Genomic DNA, 16,637 nt, shown 5'->3' on the forward strand with positions numbered 1-16,637 from the left:
TCGGGTTAATTGTGAGCATCCGCTTTTCCCTATCTAGGGCAATCAACCCATGGTTTTGCCTTTTCCACCAGCTTGATTCAGCTCGGATCTCAGTAGTTAGTAAAACAGGAGAAAGAATGGGGCCATAGCTTCCCAAAAGTGGAGCTGTGCTGTGGGTGTGAGGAAGGCAAGCGAGAGCAGCGGAGGGAGCTAATGCTCCTACTTCAGCTTGTCTCCTCCCGCGGCAAACGCTGGGCCCCCGCCCCCTCTCTGCATTCCGGACCCCCCAACCTGGAGGAGAGAGCGCAGCGCCAGTGAGGCGGTGGCAGGCTCTGTCAACGTTAATTCCTTCCTGCTCGTCTAGTCCCCAGCCGCCTCACCCCTCCTCCCGCATCCCCAGCCCGGATTTGGAGGCGATTCCCCTCTAGGGACTGAGCCATTGCATCTGGGCGAGTGGCTCTTTTCCTTCCTGGCGTCTTCGTCTCCTCCTCCCGCCAGGCTTCAGCGCCCGGAGCAGGGTCTGCAGCGGCCGCCGCAGCAACGCCAGCCAAGTGGTGCCCCGCACGGCCGCTGGTAGCCGCACCCTCGCTCGGTGGCGGCGCCCAAAGACGCCAGCCGCGCCACGCACTGCCTGCGTCCCGCGCCCCAGCCGCGGCGCACCGACGCGGTCGCGGCTGTAGCTGGGGAGTCGAGACCGCCCGGCCCGCCAGGTCCCAGGTGGACAGCCCGGCTTGCAGAGGGTTGGAGGTGGCGGCCTCTGCAGCTCTGGCAGCGCGCACACCCCTAGGCATACGCACCCAACGCCTCCTCCCTGCGCTACGAGGATGGAGCAGCCACCCCGGTCCCGGACTGGCGCAAGGTAAGGTGCAGCCGCCTGTTGCTTTTCGCAGAGCGCGGGATCGTTCCTCTGCCCAGATGCCTAGGCCATCCCTCCGGGAACAAGTGTAAGAGAACTATTACCCCAATTCTGAGGGACGTCTGTCTAAGCCCCCAGTCCTCTTTCCGCAGACCCATGGAGAGACCCCGCCTAGTGAGACAGAGTCGATCCTCTTTGCTCCGGTTCAGCCGGCTGCTATGAAAATAGTCTGCAAACTTTTGTGACCCTTTCCCTGCACGATGCTCACCCGGTGCCCGTACAAGTTGCACGTTTAGTTTTTGCGTGCGCCCTTCCCCCAGCGCCCCTTCGGTTGCATCTGCCCATTTCTCTCTCTGTATTCTTGCCAGTCGACTTTTCACTCCCCGCAGCTCCCGCTCCAGAGGCGAGGGCTGGGGACTCAGCGGTGCTCATCCTACCTATAGAAGCTGGGTAGGAATAGAGAAGCTGAAATAGGAGAAGTGGGATGTGGGGAAAGGCTACAGGCACTCCTGGGGTCTTGTCCAGAGCAGTGAGAGTCTGCCCACCCTTGCGCACGCCACCCCCAACTCGGTAATGAAACCCTTGGAGTGGCTTGCGGTTGTACGCGGTGGGGAACGGCAAGTGCAGATACGGGTGGGTGAAGTAAGTGGTTCAGGGAGGGAAAGGTTACTAGTGGGGGTGGCGGAGGAAAGTGAGGGTTGGGAGTAGATCTGCCCATGGTCGGCGGAGACCGAAAGGCTGTGCTAAGGTGGGCAAGGGGCCAACCCTGAGAGGCCGTATGAGGAGGAGGAAAAGGGATTTTAGTCTGGAAAGCACTGGCCCGAGTGTGTAAATACAGATGGGGGAGGGGCTGGATACCTGGGTAGGCGCAGAGATGGAGACTCGGAATAGAGCCCTGGAATGTGGGGGCCTAGGGGACTTGGGAAAGCAAGTGTCTAGGTGCCTGGGACGGTGCGATCTCCCTCCCCAGAAACCAACAAACCTCTCCGGGAGAATCTGAATGCGTTGGCATCTTGGGCGGTGACTGATGGTCAGATCATGGACCAGGGAAGCTTCTCCCAGCTCTAAAGGGACTACAATTCCCTCTTCTTTGGCGCCCGCTTTCTTCTACAACCTCTCACCTCCTCTGCCAGGTCGGTAGACCCACGCCCACCTTCCCTGCCAGGCGCTGGGGAGTCAAGGATGTCTCCACAGCCGCAGTGTAGAGAGGGGACTCCTGATCCCAGAAGGAGACGAGTGTGCATGGTGGGGCGGGGGGAGTCCCTAGCACCCAGCAGGTAGGCAGGGGTCCGAACTAGTTGCAGGAGGTTGCACAGGGGGAGGCTGCAGTGGGAGCCACTTTACCCCGCCCCTCCACAAATCGCTCCTAGGCGGAGCACGGGAGTGGGGGAGTCCTGTGCTGCTCTGGGAGGCTCAGAGCGCAGAGCTGGAGGGAGAGAAGGAAATGAGAAGCCAAAGGGTGTGGGCATCCGGTGAGGGAAGACCCAGCTTCCAGACCCGGGATCCCGGGCAGAGCTGGGTCTGTCCACCTTGCAGTCCCCAGGTAGACCCTCTAGTTGTTCCAGATGCTTTGGCAGATGCGGGAAGGTGAGGCTCTTTCTCCTTTATACCCCAGCCATCTGGAAGGCAAGACCATTTGTGGGAGGGAGCCTAGTCTGCTGTTGAGAAGAAGCACCCTCCTTCCCTTTAAGCTCCAAGCCCCCCTTTTCCAGGCGGCAAGGCCAGGAAACGCCTGACCACCCCTTCTCTCCCCAAGAAGATTCATACCTTTGGCTGAGAGTCTCTACTAGCCCAATACAGAAGCATTTAGAGCTTGCATAGGAGTGGAGCCCCAGACAACCTTTCAGTCCTCCCTGATCAGTCCTCCCACACATAGGCTTTGGTGGGGCAGAACAACCTTTTCTGTCCGTGCTGTGTGGACAGCTCCTTCTCTCCTGTAGAGCTGGGAGAAAAGGGTTAAGTTAGAAGAAATTCTAAGTCAGGGAAGTTCTCCGTTTTTTGGCCCCTTAACTTGGCCACACTTGAGGAGTGATAGAATCTCCAGGGCTGCCAGATGGGAATCACGAGGGCAGTCATTTCCATTCTGGGGGTCCTCTGGAGCACCGAGCGCCCTGCCTCTCTCTGTCTCACTGTGGCAAACTCCAGAGCCCCAAGGAGCAGACCGGGGATTCCCTCCGCACAGCTCCTGGTGCAGCTCCTGAGCACAAAGGCCACCCCTTCACAGGCCAGGCCTCCTTGGTGATAGCGCTTGCTTCTAAACTACCTGGATTCCGGAGGTAGGATCTCAGCCTTCATCCCCACACTCCATAGCATTCACCATCCAACCATCCCAGGGCCCATTTCTTTCTGGATGTTTATATCTAGCTCTGTGCTCTGGTTACTTCCTTTTGCATGTAGAAACAGGTTGGAACATGTCCCTTGGGAACTTGAGAGAAGACTACAAATTCACAGCCAGGTAGTTTTCTCAGGTTGCCGAGCTATGCTGGGGAGACAAGTAGTAACAATAACAATTAGTGCTAGCTAGCATTTACTGAGTTCTTAATTCCTGTGTACCAGGACGGCCATAGCTATTTTATGTGCTTTTGTCAGTTTCAACCAGCCCAACAACCCTGAAAGACAGGTAAAGTTACTTAGGTGGGGGAATCATGCCAGGGAGAAATGTATTTACTCATTGTTAGCCAACAGGTAAATGGTGGAGCTGGTTCATTTAGTGGGTAGAGAACACCAGGAGCGGCCCATTATCTCAGTCCTGTTTAATACATGAGAGTCCCCTAACCCTTTACTCCAAATCTGGGGGCATACTCTATGTTCCGGTCCCGTGAGCCCGCTTGGCTAGAATACTGAGGAAACCGATACTGGGTATCTCTTGCTTCAGAGTCTGTTGGGATACACCTTGGTATGGTGGAATGCTAGTACTGGAAGCCAATTTAGAGAATTGGCTACTGGTATTTGACTTCTCTTCTGAATTTTTTAGTAGACATCTCATTTTTTAAATGAGAGGAGAAATGGAAAGAGAGATCCAAGTGTGCAGAGAGATTTTTCTCTGTGGTCAAACACAAGAGGCCTTTTTAGGTATCAACGGTATTCTGCAAGTAAGTACCTCTCTGGGGATTAAATCACAGAATGTTAGAGCTAAAAGGGATCTCAGATATCTTCCCTCCCAGTCCGGACTAGGAGAGCAGATTCAGTGCTGAGCTTAAGGCCATTGGGTGTGTTTGTAATGTAACTAGTGCTAGAACCACGGTCTGTTAACCATTGGTCAAAGAAACTGCATTTATACATAAATAAGTTATGTTATGATGCTGTTTTTCAGCATCTTAGAATTAATTAGGAAAAAGACATTTTATTTAAAAAGACTGTTTGGTTTATTTTTCATGAGTATTTGTTAATCAACATAACCAGAAAAAGTCTGTTATCATATAATGAATAAGCCACCATGAATGTGCTTCTTTCTTTTTTTTTTTTTTTGCAAAAAAACAAAATTTCAGTGACATATCCACAAGCTTTCAAATTAACAAAAATTAACTCCACAACCTAAATAAGAGCAAATTATTTCTCCTGTTTTTGACCCTTGGGTTAAACTTTATGCTCTTGCAAATCTGATGGAAAACAATATATTTCCGGTGGATGTGCTTGTGGCTCAGAAAGAAGAGACAGATCCTTTGCCACTTCCTTACCCACTGAGGCCCTTCAACACAGGGGACTTTCTGCAGTCACTTGGGGATTTCATACCCCTTGAAGCCTTCTTGTGGAATAGAATTGTGGTTTCTAACACACAGTGGTAGTATCAGGCTGTCTTCCTCTTGGAGACAGACCAAGGAAATAACAGCTGGAGTAAACACTTGTGGTGGGGTTAGTCCGTTGCTCAAGGGGTAAGACCTATGGGTACTTGGTATGAACCTGGTGCCTTTTGTCACCTGGAACTGGATTTCCATCTTTAATGCGTGAAACACTAGGACCGAGGCCCTGGGGTAGGAGCTGGGGTGAGAGTGAGGCAACCACCATGTTGTTAGAGGAGGGACGGGCTGAGAGAGGATGGATGTAAGGCTTGGCTGCTGTGGGGCCCTACTGTGGTAGGAATGCCCTCAGAGAGCAGCATGCACTATGAGCTGGTCTTCTACCTCCTTCCTTCCCCTCTACATCAGGCTGCCATCTGCATCAGGTTGACTGATCTGAATCTCAGAGCCCCCAGTTATCTCAATAGGAAGCATTCATTTTCTAGAGAATTTAACAGAAATGAGTATTGTTTTTATGAAAGTAGAAAAAACATTGCACGCTCTTTAAGGAGAGTCATTTAAAAGCAGATCATGATGAAAGGTAACCTGAAGGTGGGGACATTGGTTTTGTTGGATTGGTTGGAGCATAGCAGTGTTAAAGGAAAAGATGTAACGTGGAAATCAGATGTGATAAAATCCAAAAGGAATGTTCTTTGTTCTAGGAAGCTGTCCTCTGTTCACAGGAAGGAGGCTCTGCTAGAACCTAGGTAGACATACGGGTCCAACTCCTAGCTTTTTCATGGGAGGTAGGGGACTTAGCTATATCTGCAACTTATGTATGTGATCCAACTCCCTTACTTACTTTACTGTAGCTCCTGTGTGGTTTAGCACGTGACATTTTTCTGGGACAATTCTTTAAGTGGGTATTTATCTTAAATCATATAAATAAGAGTTTATTGACATTTAGAATAACAAATCATGTTAAACAACATACTTTGAGGCAAAAGGTATGAAAAATAACTATTTATTCAGGTCGCAATGAATAGATGTGTTTATGCAATATGGAGTATAAGTGGACATTCTCGTTTTTGGTGAGATATTTAAGAATTAAAAATAGGCCAGGTGCAGTGGCTCATGCCTACAATCCTAGCACTCTGGGAGGTTGAGGCAGGTGGATCACCTGAGCTCAGAAGTTCAAGACCAGTCTGAACAAGAGTGAGACGTCCATGTAAAAAACTAACCGGGTATAGTGGCACGTGCCTGTTAGTACAAGCTACTCAGGAGGCTGAGGCAAGAAACTTGCTCAAGCCCAAGAGTTGAAGTTGCTGTGCGCTATGATGGTACAGCACTCTACCCAGGGCAACAGAGTGAGACTCTGTGTTAAAAAAATAAAAAATAAGGGCGGCGCCTGTGGCTCAGTGAGTAGGGCGCTGGCCCCATATACCAATGGTGGTGGGTTCAAACTCAGCCCTGGCCAAATTACAACAAAAAAATAGCTGGGTGTTGTGGCGGGCACCTGTAATCCCAGCTACTCGGGAGGCTGAAGCAAGAGAATCGCCTAAGTCCAAGGATTTGGAGGTTGCTGTGAGCTGTAAAAAATAAAAAAAATGAGTAAAGGTCCTGAGCATCTCACCCTACCTATTTTGATAACAAGAGAAGGCAAATAATAAGTTTCTGTGGAAAGAGTTGGAAGAAGATATTGGAAACAATAAAAAAAGGCTACGGTAGAACCTGAGAAGCTTTTTCTCGTGGATTTTGTTTTGAATAAACATATGATAGCTTAATCCACATTTAGATTTGAGTAATCCATATGATAAATAAATTTAGTATTTGTTTCACCTGCAGATTCTAACTTTGATGAACTTTGTTTAATAAATGGTTTGGAGCCATGATGGAAACTCTTGTATCTAAGATACTAGTATATATCTGCATATACTTTACAAAAATATTGTGAATTAATATATCTCACCAAGACATATAAAATAACCACTTCATATGAGAATGAACTCTAGAATCTTCCCAACAGCTGATAGGCTTAAAACACAGCATTTCTGCACAGGTGGTAAATTAATTATTTTAAAACAAAGAAATGTATAAATACTGAAAAAAAGAACCACTGCCAATAAAAACAGATTTTATTCTTTAAGAGGATAAATGAACCGATTAGCAAAGGTTATGAACTATATGGTTTCATTGTACCCTAAGCTCTCTAAGCTACGTTTTATGTTAATACATGTCCAGTGCAAATGTCAGTACATTTTCAGACAGTTTTTAAAAAGTGGTTTAAGTGCCTTTTGTTAGAAATAAAATAGAAAAAGATATTATCAAAAGTATGTGAATCTGTTCTCAGGGGTTCCTTTCCTTTCCTTTTTTCTTTTCTTTCCTTTTTGGAGAGAGTGCCTCTGTCACTCTGGCTAGAGTGCAGTGGCTCAATCAGCTTACTGCAACCCCAAACTCCTGGGCTCAAACAACCCTCCCTTTTTTCTCCCTTCCTCCTTTCCTCCCTTCCTCCCTCTCCCTCTCTGCTTCCTTTCTTCCTTTCTTGCTTCCTTTCTTCCATTTTTAGGTCATTGCTAGACTAGGTATTCAGTATTTTACTAGGAGAGCCTGCTATTTCAGGACAAATGTGTCCCCTGGTGAGGGCAGAGGTGAAGGCACAGTGTGCTGGTATGTTTGTCCAAAGCTAAAGCACAAAGGTCATGTGGTCTTGTTGGCTTTCCCCTGAACCTTCTACCCTCAGCTCTGATTTGGAGAAATAAACATTGTACAGGCCTGCTTACAGAAGGCTCCCCTTGTTAGCAGTGACTAAGCAGTATGCTTTCCTTGCGCTTCAGTGGGAATTTGTACAGGGAGAAGAGTTCTGGTCTAGCTGCTGATCTTCCCTAGATGTCCAACCATCAGGGATTATCAAGCAAAACACTTTCCACCCTATTCACAATTATTAAGCTTAGGGTTTCAAAGCTTTCATCCTCCTACAGTGGAGTGTTGTAGAGTTATTTATTACAGTGGCCAGCTGTTTTTTTTAATATCTCAGAAAGTCTTTCTATTACTAAAGTGAATATGATTTCTAAACGGAAGGTATAGCATAGATTGTCAGTGCCCATAACATCTGCTACAAAGTCTACTAAGGGATGGTATGTGGCCAGTCAGGACAGGAAGGCCAAATGAGAGACAGCAGAAGAGTAGTAGAGAAGGGTGGGAGTAGGAGAAAAAGGGGAGCAAGAGAGGCAATGCCACAGGGTTAACCAACCACCAGAAGGAAGGGACCCCAACAATTAGCATAGGAAGACTGAGCTATCTTATAGTCAGCCTAAACCAGAGAATAAGAAGGCATAGGAGTAAGAGAAGGCTGAGGCAGAGAATGGGAGTAGTAAAGACCTCAGAAGAAGAGGTATAGAAGGAAAAGGCATGTGCTACATGATTCCCAATAGTCCAGATCAACTCAAAGCCAGGCTAGCTTCTCAGCCAGAGGGCATGGTCTCTTGCTCACATCCCAGAACACTTCATGAACATGGCTTCTCTCTTACCTATGCCACGAGGGTAGGCAATCTGGCAAAGCCTAGGGGCCAGAATGATGCATTTAAATGCGTTAAAGATATTAACATACAATACATAAGATTATAACACAAACTAATGTTATTGAAATATCTTTTTATCTTCTAAAATATATGTCTGTTACTTACTAATGCACGTGTGCCTTACGTAATGTGTGCATAGCAAGGTCTAGTGGGGGGGCTAATGACTGCAATCGTTTTGAAGTAGGGGTGGGCATGAATGCTACTGTGAGATAACTGTAGCAACTGTGATACAAAAATACTTGAATTACACTGTGACAAAAATCACTGGTGTTGCCATTACCTTTGAGGCTCATGGCCAGCATTCATAATGGAATGAAATGTGTATTGCTGTTTAATGTTAATGAACAAAGTTGTGACTTTTTTTCACAATCAAGTTCATGAATTCCTTCAATTCCATTGGTAGATGCCTGGGAGGTCTATGACTCCAAGAAGTCTAGACTAGTGTGACCATATAATTTATCATCTAACACGGGGATGCTTTGAGGAATAAAAAGAATCTTAGTTGTTTCTCCCAGACAGTAGGTATAAATTGGGATGGACTTGGGAAAATTGTAATATAGCATCTTTCTAGCTATTTTACCTTTCTGGGGTCTTCCTTACAACACTGATTTCCCTGGCTCAGGGAATTGGCTTCTTCTTCCCTTTTCATAGGGAGCAAGGCTGTGGATCCTGGGGCATGCAAAAGTAGATAAGACCTTTATCTGAAAGAGAGTCCCCTTTCAGGACCACAGTCAGACTATAAAATGCCTTTTTGAGAACTGGACAATGGGCTTCCTTGGAGCAGTAGTGGCCTCCTGGATTTTGGCTGGACAAACACTGGCATGCAGTTTAGTTCCCAATGGGCCCCTTGGCTAGGCTCCCTGGAGTCTTGGCTAATAGCACCTGAAGTGAGGGTGAATTACATTGCATTATAGCCAAAAATTTCTACTTCCCCTCCAACAATTTTTCTTTTTTTTAAATCAGAGCTGCCACAGTTGTTTCTAAAAGTACATTTCCTTTCTCTGCCCACTTCCTAGTTATCAGGAAATGGCCTCAGTGTAGGCAGGTAGATGGAGACCCATGGGAAAAGGCTGTAATCTGAAGAATTCTTAAACTTGAAAATAAGGCCTCGAGTGACAAAGATGGAACTGTGGTCCTGGAGTGTTTCCCAAAGAGACAGATCAGATTTTCTAGTGTTGGGGAAGATGATAGATGTCCCTGCTCCTAGAAATCAGCATGTTGTTGCCTGCTTTAATTAGTGAAATGGACCCTCCTTAAGAGAAGAAGAACTCTTCTAAGAAAGCCTTTGATTTTGCAAGGGGAGGCAACCTTCAGGAAACACCTGCTTTATGTGTGTGCAGACTACTTAAGTGGGAACCTAGTGGCAGCCTAGTTCTAGTTACAGCTTTGATTCTAACCAGCTATTTGGCATTGGACTGGCTACATTGAGTGTCCTGGGCTGTACTTCCCTTAATAAAAGGATGGCTAGGAGCTAAGTGGTTTATAGCGTCAAGGATGTGTCTGATGCTGTTGTATCTATCCTCCATGGGGAGGCTTCTCTGTTGATGTTGATTGAGATGCTTTCTTTGCATAGACCTTCCAGCCCTCACATGCTACAGATCTAGCATTGAAGTAAGACATACCGCCTCCTGAGGGTTTGCGACACCTACAGCACTTTTGGGAGCCTAGAATAAAGGGATGGGGGTAGGGATACTACAGAAAGAAGATAGCTGGCTGATAAAGAGACAGGGTAGGAAGGAGGTGAAATAATTGATCACTTTCCTTGCAGCAATAATTGTCATTCCAGGCAAGATATAGGAAAGATGAAGGAAGGTTTCTAAAGTTCTGACTGTGTGCCCATCCTGTGTCTAGCTCATCATAACCGTATGGTCATACCACTCTGCTAAAAATCTTTAAATCACTCCTAGTTCCATTCAGGAGGTTTAATAGGTCCTTTATCACCTGGCTGCTGTCTCTTCATCTGTCATTTTCCTAGGCATACTCTATGTCCTGCTGTGTTAGAACTGGCCTGTCCTGACTCTTGCTCACATTTTCTCTCTCTGACTGTGTCTTAAGTGATGTCCGGTAGCTTGAAATCAGTCCTGGGGGGAGAATTTACATCATGGACATTACAAAGCAGGCCCTTTCCCCCAGAAGGCTGGTTGTAAAATTCACCAGCACACACCCTAGACCCTGCCTCACCAAAAGATTTCCAGTTCCTGCAAGAGAAAGTACTTTTTCATATTTCTTTCCATTTACCATTTTCTATTCCTGATAGTTCATCTGTTCTTACCTCCCTACTTCTCGCTTTCTCTTCTTCTCTCCCTCCCTTTCTTCTTTCTAGCTGTTCATTCACCTTCCTGTCCACCCATCCATCCAGAGGTAGTCAGACCAAGTTCTAACTCCTCTTTTGCCATTTAATAGCTGAGTGAGTGACTGTGAAGATGTTTCCTAACCTTTGATGTGTCTTTTCTTTATACGAAATGGCTATGATGACAGGTAATTATGAGGCGTAAGAGAATTAACATGTATAAAGTGTTTTTCACAGTGTCTGGAACATGGTAAACAATGACTACTTAAATCATCACTGTTAGTACTGAGCAAAACTTTATTGATCGCTTACAGTGCGGCTGGCACTGAGTATGCACATGTGAAAGGAGGTTCACTAAAACAAGAACAAGAAAATATTCAAGAGCCCTGAACATGGGCGGCACCTGTGGCTCAAAGGGGTAGGGCGCCAGCCCCATATGACGGAGGTGGTGGGTCAGCCCCAGCCAAAAACTTCAAAAAAAAAAAGAGACCTGAACAAAACCTGGTTAGGTAGGTATTAAAGATATCAGAATTGACTTCATGACATAAGGGTCATTTGAACAGAATCCTGAGAGGTGATCCCACATGTACTCACCAAAATGACAAGGCAGATGGGAGATCCCAGAAGGAGGAAATCACATGAGCCTAGGGTCAGAGGAGGGAACAGAATGAATGGCATGTTAGGATTTGGGGTAGCTAAGTTTGAAATGACAGAGGTAGTCTTTGTCTGCAGTCTCCTTCGAAAGTCCTGTTTTTTTTTTTTTGTAGAGACAGAGTCTCACTGTACCGCCCTTGGGTAGAGTGCCGTGGCGTCACACGGCTTACAGCAACCTCTAACTCTTGGGCTTAAGCGATTCTCTTGCCTCAGCCTCCCAAGCAGCTGGGACTACAGGCGCCCGCCACAACGCCCGGCTATTTTTTTGTTGCAGTTTGGCCGGGGCTGGGTTTGAACCCGCCACCCTCTGCATATGGTGCCGGCGCCCTACTCACTGAGCCACAGGCGCCGCCCAAAAGTCCTGTTTTTCTATTGTCTGTTACCAGTATAGGTCTGAGCTTTGGATTTTCATAAAAATGTCAGAAATTTAGATTTTTATGTGAGAAAGCTCCTGATGTTTAGTAGAACTAATCCAATTCAGACATGTTAGAACTAATTAAATTAAAAACAAAAATAAAACCAAAACAAAACACATCTGCAAACTATATTTGGCCTCCCGCAGAAAAGTGGAGCTCTGGGTACCAGAGCTTGTTTAAAAATAATCTGCGATTGAACTTCCTGATTTTGAATATGATTCTGCCATTAGTTGTGTGACCACATGTGAGAGTACCTTAAGTTCTCTGAGCCTCATCTGCCAGATGGCTATCATATTTCTTATTTTTCATACCTTGGTGTTGGGAGCTTTTTGAATGATGGAGATCAAAAATCCTTGCAAAAAAACCCAGACAAGTAAGCATTGCAATTATTCCTGAGCTCTAGCCTGCTGTGGTGGAGCCTTACACTCAGTACAGCTCAAGCATGGTTTAAGTCACCCAAAGAAACCTGAATGTCCTCACCTGCCTTGTTAATTTTAACCATAGATGGGGGAAGAAAAATGTAGGTGTATTTTTCACCTTAATTCTTTTAAAAACATCACAAGTAGCTTGACATTCCAATTTGAAAGTCTGTATGTCAGAGATCCCACTTAGAGTTATTGATTGATTCTGCATGGATTCAGGATGACAGAAAAGACGCATTCCAGCTCTGTGTGGTTTGTGTTGATTGTTTCATTGAGATGTAGGGAGGATTCTCTGAAAAGAATCCACCTGCACGAGTCGTTCGTCAGAGTCATGTCAAAATGTGCACGTGCATTTGTGTAATTTTCTGTCTTTTGATCCCTTTCCATTCCAAGCTGGCTTTCATCATACAGGCTTTTAAGGAAATGATCAAACTCGAAAAGTCAAATTATTTCTGTTTGAGGGGCTGAGTGGGGTGGATGTCGGCTTTGGTACTACTGAGAGTTGGCTATGTACCAGCCTGCTTCATTGGGCTTAGTTGAAAGCTCACTGTAATAGCAGCTTTGTGAAAACTTTAGGCTTATTATAATACATTGAATGTTGGTATTGTCTTATTTGTGTTATCTTTATTTGTTTTGTTGTATTGCCTGATTAAACTTGATCATAAGAAGCTTCAAAGATGCATACAGGCTTGGAAGTTAGGATACCTGACTTACAAAAGCACATCTATCACATATTTTGTGGTGCCACCACAGAGATTTTACTACCCTGCCTGTTTCAGGAGGTAACCTGAGCCTTAGAGTCTGTCTCACTCTCCTCCAAGCCCCAAGCTAGCTGCATCATCAGGACTGACATGTCTGATGCTTCTATAGCTCCCAGCGATGGCTGGTATCTACAGCCCGGTCCCCCTAATCACTGTAAAAGACACGGAGGAGCCAAGGCCTCACTCTTCTGATGTGGATTTGAAACACCTTGGTCTGTAACGTTATAGGTAAATAGCACATTTGCTGTTCAGGAAGGATTAGAGTCCTAATCACTGATGTGACAGTATTTGGAAACAGGGCCTTAGAGAGGTGATTAGATTTAGATAAAGTTATAAAGGTGGGACCTTTGTAGTAGTATTAATGTCCTTACGAGAAAAGACACCAGAGAGCTTGCTTCCTCTCTGTCTACCCACATGCACCAAGGAAAGGCCATGTGAGGACAGTGAGAAGGCGGCTATCTGCAGCACAAGGAAAGAGCCCACAACAGACATCAACCCATCTTCTCCAGAACTGTACAAAGTAAATTTCTATTGTTTAAGCCACCCAGTCTGGGCTAATTTGTTATGGCAGCCTAACTAACTAAGCTGAGAAGTTACTACAGGTTAGCCTGGGCACCAAGTCACCTTTTAAAGAACTCTTGGGCTCAAAATGTGCCTGTTTTTCTGTATCTGGTGTGTACTACCTGTCTGGCATGTCATAGCCCTCGGCAGCCACCTGTTGAATGAATGAATGAACAGTAATGAATAGAGGGACAAAAGTATCCCAAGAATGGAAGAAAAAATACCCAATGTACAACAGCCCTACTATGAAACTAATTTGGGACTCTCACATGAAAGCTATAACCCAGCTACAACTTAACAATAGGGGGAAGTGGGAAAGGGGGGCTGGGTAGAGGGAGGGGGATCGGTGGGATCACACCTGTGGTGCATATTACAGGGGTATTTGCGAAACTTGGTAAATGTAGAATGTAAATGTTTTGGCACAGTAACTGAGATAATGCCGGAAAGGCTATGTTAACCACTGTGATAAAAATGTGTCAAATGGTTTATGAAGTGAGTGTATGATGCCCCATAATCATATCATTGTATACAGTTATGATTTAATAAAAAAATTAAAAAAAAAATGAATAGAGGGACAAATATCCAATTTATAAACAAACATTTAGAGAACAATTTATTCTAGTTTGGGGAACATCCTGAAATCATGGAATCAAGATTCAAGATGAAGGAGAAATAAATTATTTTAGGGTAGATGTGTATATGTCATACATACATACCAAGATGTTAACTGCCTCTACTTTTTTCACTAGCTCACCCCACGGAGACTTAATGCTAGTAAAATAAATACAGTCAGCATGCTTTCCTATTTACCCAGCACGCAAGCAAGTGATTGTATCTAAGCATTTGCAATTTCATCAAGGTCTCCTAAAACTATTCTCAATAAAGAGATGCTGAGTTGGGCTGGTGACCTGCCAAAACCTAATTAACTTGAGTTTAGTTTAAAAGAAAAAAGGTCTTTTTAAAAATAACAAAATCGCAGGAAGGGATTTCTGAGGTCTTTTTAAATTTAAAGTGCCTAACAGGTTGTTATAGAAGAATGTGACTTTTCTGACCAAATCGTGGCTTTAGGATTCTTTCTTGTTGCTCTTAGAAATTCCTCAGACGCTACTAGGAGTATGCTGCTTGGCTTTTGCCATTTGAGAATGGAGAAGCTATTTCCTCAAGATGCTATTCATCTTTATTCATATCTGGATACAGACGAGTTCACAGTGTGTGGGGGTGGGAGTTGAGGAGCTTGAAGTGCTTAGGTAACAGTTGGCATGCCAGTTGTGTAATGAAGAATACGTATTGACAATATTAAATTGTGAGCTGCATCTTGTTTGATGGTATTTAAGAAAAAAAAAAAAAACAGAAAAAAATTTGCAAAAGCCATAGCGCTGTCTTTATGCCAGGGGTGTTTCTAAATGTTGAGACAACAGTGCTGAGAAATATGGGCCTCCAATATGCGTCATTTTCTTCTGCCCACCCTGGGTTTACTGTGGAAACCCCATATAGCTTTCTTTTTAACTGAAGGGAGCTGTAGAGTTTCTAAATATATGTTCATGTTGTACTCAACTGACCGAGAGAAACAGCTTCAGTAATAACAGGTAATTCATTTTTCATGTTGAAGGTGGAAGGGCCAGCTGATTTCTAGAAAAATTAGTGGCAATTTATTGAGTTAGTAGGAAGGTGCTGTTGCCTTCCCAGCTTCAAACCCCTTAAAGTCACCATTTAGGGCTTTCTCAGGTGAAATTGTGCCATTTCATCTTTTATAAAATCATGTGCCTTTCTCTATTTTTCCTTTTCCCTTTCCTTTGTGCCGAGAGCAGTACAGAAGTCCTTCTTCACCTCCACTGTGAGGGGAGTGGGAACCGTGAGCGTGACTGTGACTGGGGCTGAGTAACATTTGTGGATTCTGTGCTTAGCAGGTGTCTCTGGCATTACACAGAAGTCCAGCATCCTGGATTACATGTGGATTGTCTAGAACAGCTGTTTTTCCTGCTATGGACCCCTTTGGTACTCTGGTGAAAAATATGCACTCCTTCTCAGAATAGTATCTTTAAGTGTAAAATATAAAGTACATAGGGCTACAAAGAGCAAACCGAATAACACAAAACATACTGATTATCAGAGAACTTACAATATTATGCACGACTAATATCATTGCCCAGCGTACCTTAAATAACACACTTTAATAACTTGCTTAACCATCAGATGTATTTGAACTTGTCTGGTCTAAAGTTGGAGCTCATATGCCTATTATGTTTCAAAAGATGATGGGAATTTGAAAGAGTAAAAAATTCTCATTTGAACTGTCCAGTTTTGCAAAAATAGAGTAGCTAATTTAAATGATTGATTTCTTTCCATATATTGACAAACAACAAACTAGTTAGGGAAGACAACAGGTGTCCTGGATATCTGGGTCACTGGAGCAAGATGATGCATCTTCCACCTCCTGTGGCTGAGTGACTACCAAGTGAAGAGTAGACCCATACGTGCATTTTTGTATCATGAGGCAGGTTGTACAGTCAGGAGAAATTGACTATCAATATTTTAACATTGTGATATGCAAAAGTGATATTTCAGGGTTTGTGGAACAACTACATTGCCATATGATTTTTGTTGGTGATGTCACAAGTACTGATAATGGTAGTGTAGTCTATTGTCTACCTTTAAAATGAAAGGGAATGCTGAATTTCAGTTGAAGGTCAATGAGGAAAAATATCAAAGAAGATCCTATACATTTGTGGGTCCCCTGCATCCTGGCCACAGCCTTGTGGGGCTCTGGATCCCAAGTTAAAAACCTCTGTCTCAAAGTGTGAATCAACAACTGATGACATGGAAAATAACAACTGAATCAGTTATCAGACACATGAGAAGTATGTATGGATTTTAAATCATGTCAATTTCTGTCAGAATTCAACAGAGATTACAGTTGATTTAATAACTGGACTTTTGGGGGTGGAGACAAGATGGCTGACTAAAGCCAGCTATCCACAGAGGCGCCTGTCCAGAAGGAGAGTTAAAGGACATAAATTTAGCAAGTAAATGGGTGGATTTGAGCTGCACCAAGAGAGAAGGTTGAAGAACGCACATCAACCCTGCTGAGGTGAGCTGCGACCCCAAGGATACAAACAAAAGGCACAAAATCCAGCACCAAGCAGATGGGAGTCCCCTCCCCCATGAGAATGGCTCGGAGTGCCCCACAAACAAACGAGCAGAGTTCAAAGGTCCTCCCACTACACTCCATGGGAGAGACACTCTAAAAACTGGACCTACATCCCCTACTAGGGTGCCACGGCATTCTCCTGCCAGGCATAAAACTGTATAAAACTGTATATATTCTCTACCTGCAACTCTGAGCTCCCAGCACTCCCCTCCACTCTCACACTGAGGTCTGGAGGCCTGTCCCCCAGGAGTCCAGA

General features: G+C 44.9%; 1 protein-coding gene across 4 annotated transcripts in view; it reads left to right on the plus strand.

Moving 5' to 3' along the window:
* The first annotated feature begins 365 nt into the window (after positions 1-365).
* LRRC3B (leucine rich repeat containing 3B) overlaps positions 366-16,637 on the plus strand; it is a 93,660-nt gene continuing 77,388 nt past the window's right edge. Inside the window, exon 1 of one of the 4 annotated variants that reach the window (XM_053599719.1) lies at positions 366-838. The gene's annotated coding sequence lies outside the window, so the exon portion shown is untranslated. Of the gene's footprint in view, positions 839-1,527; positions 1,969-2,365; positions 2,423-2,975; positions 3,112-16,637 lie in introns of those variants that run through there. The other 3 variants (XM_053599720.1, XM_053599722.1, XM_053599721.1) reach the window with 3 other exon arrangements.

The sequence above is a fragment of the Nycticebus coucang genome, chromosome 8 (genome assembly GCF_027406575.1).
Source record: "Nycticebus coucang isolate mNycCou1 chromosome 8, mNycCou1.pri, whole genome shotgun sequence".
NCBI lineage: Eukaryota > Metazoa > Chordata > Mammalia > Primates > Lorisidae > Nycticebus > Nycticebus coucang.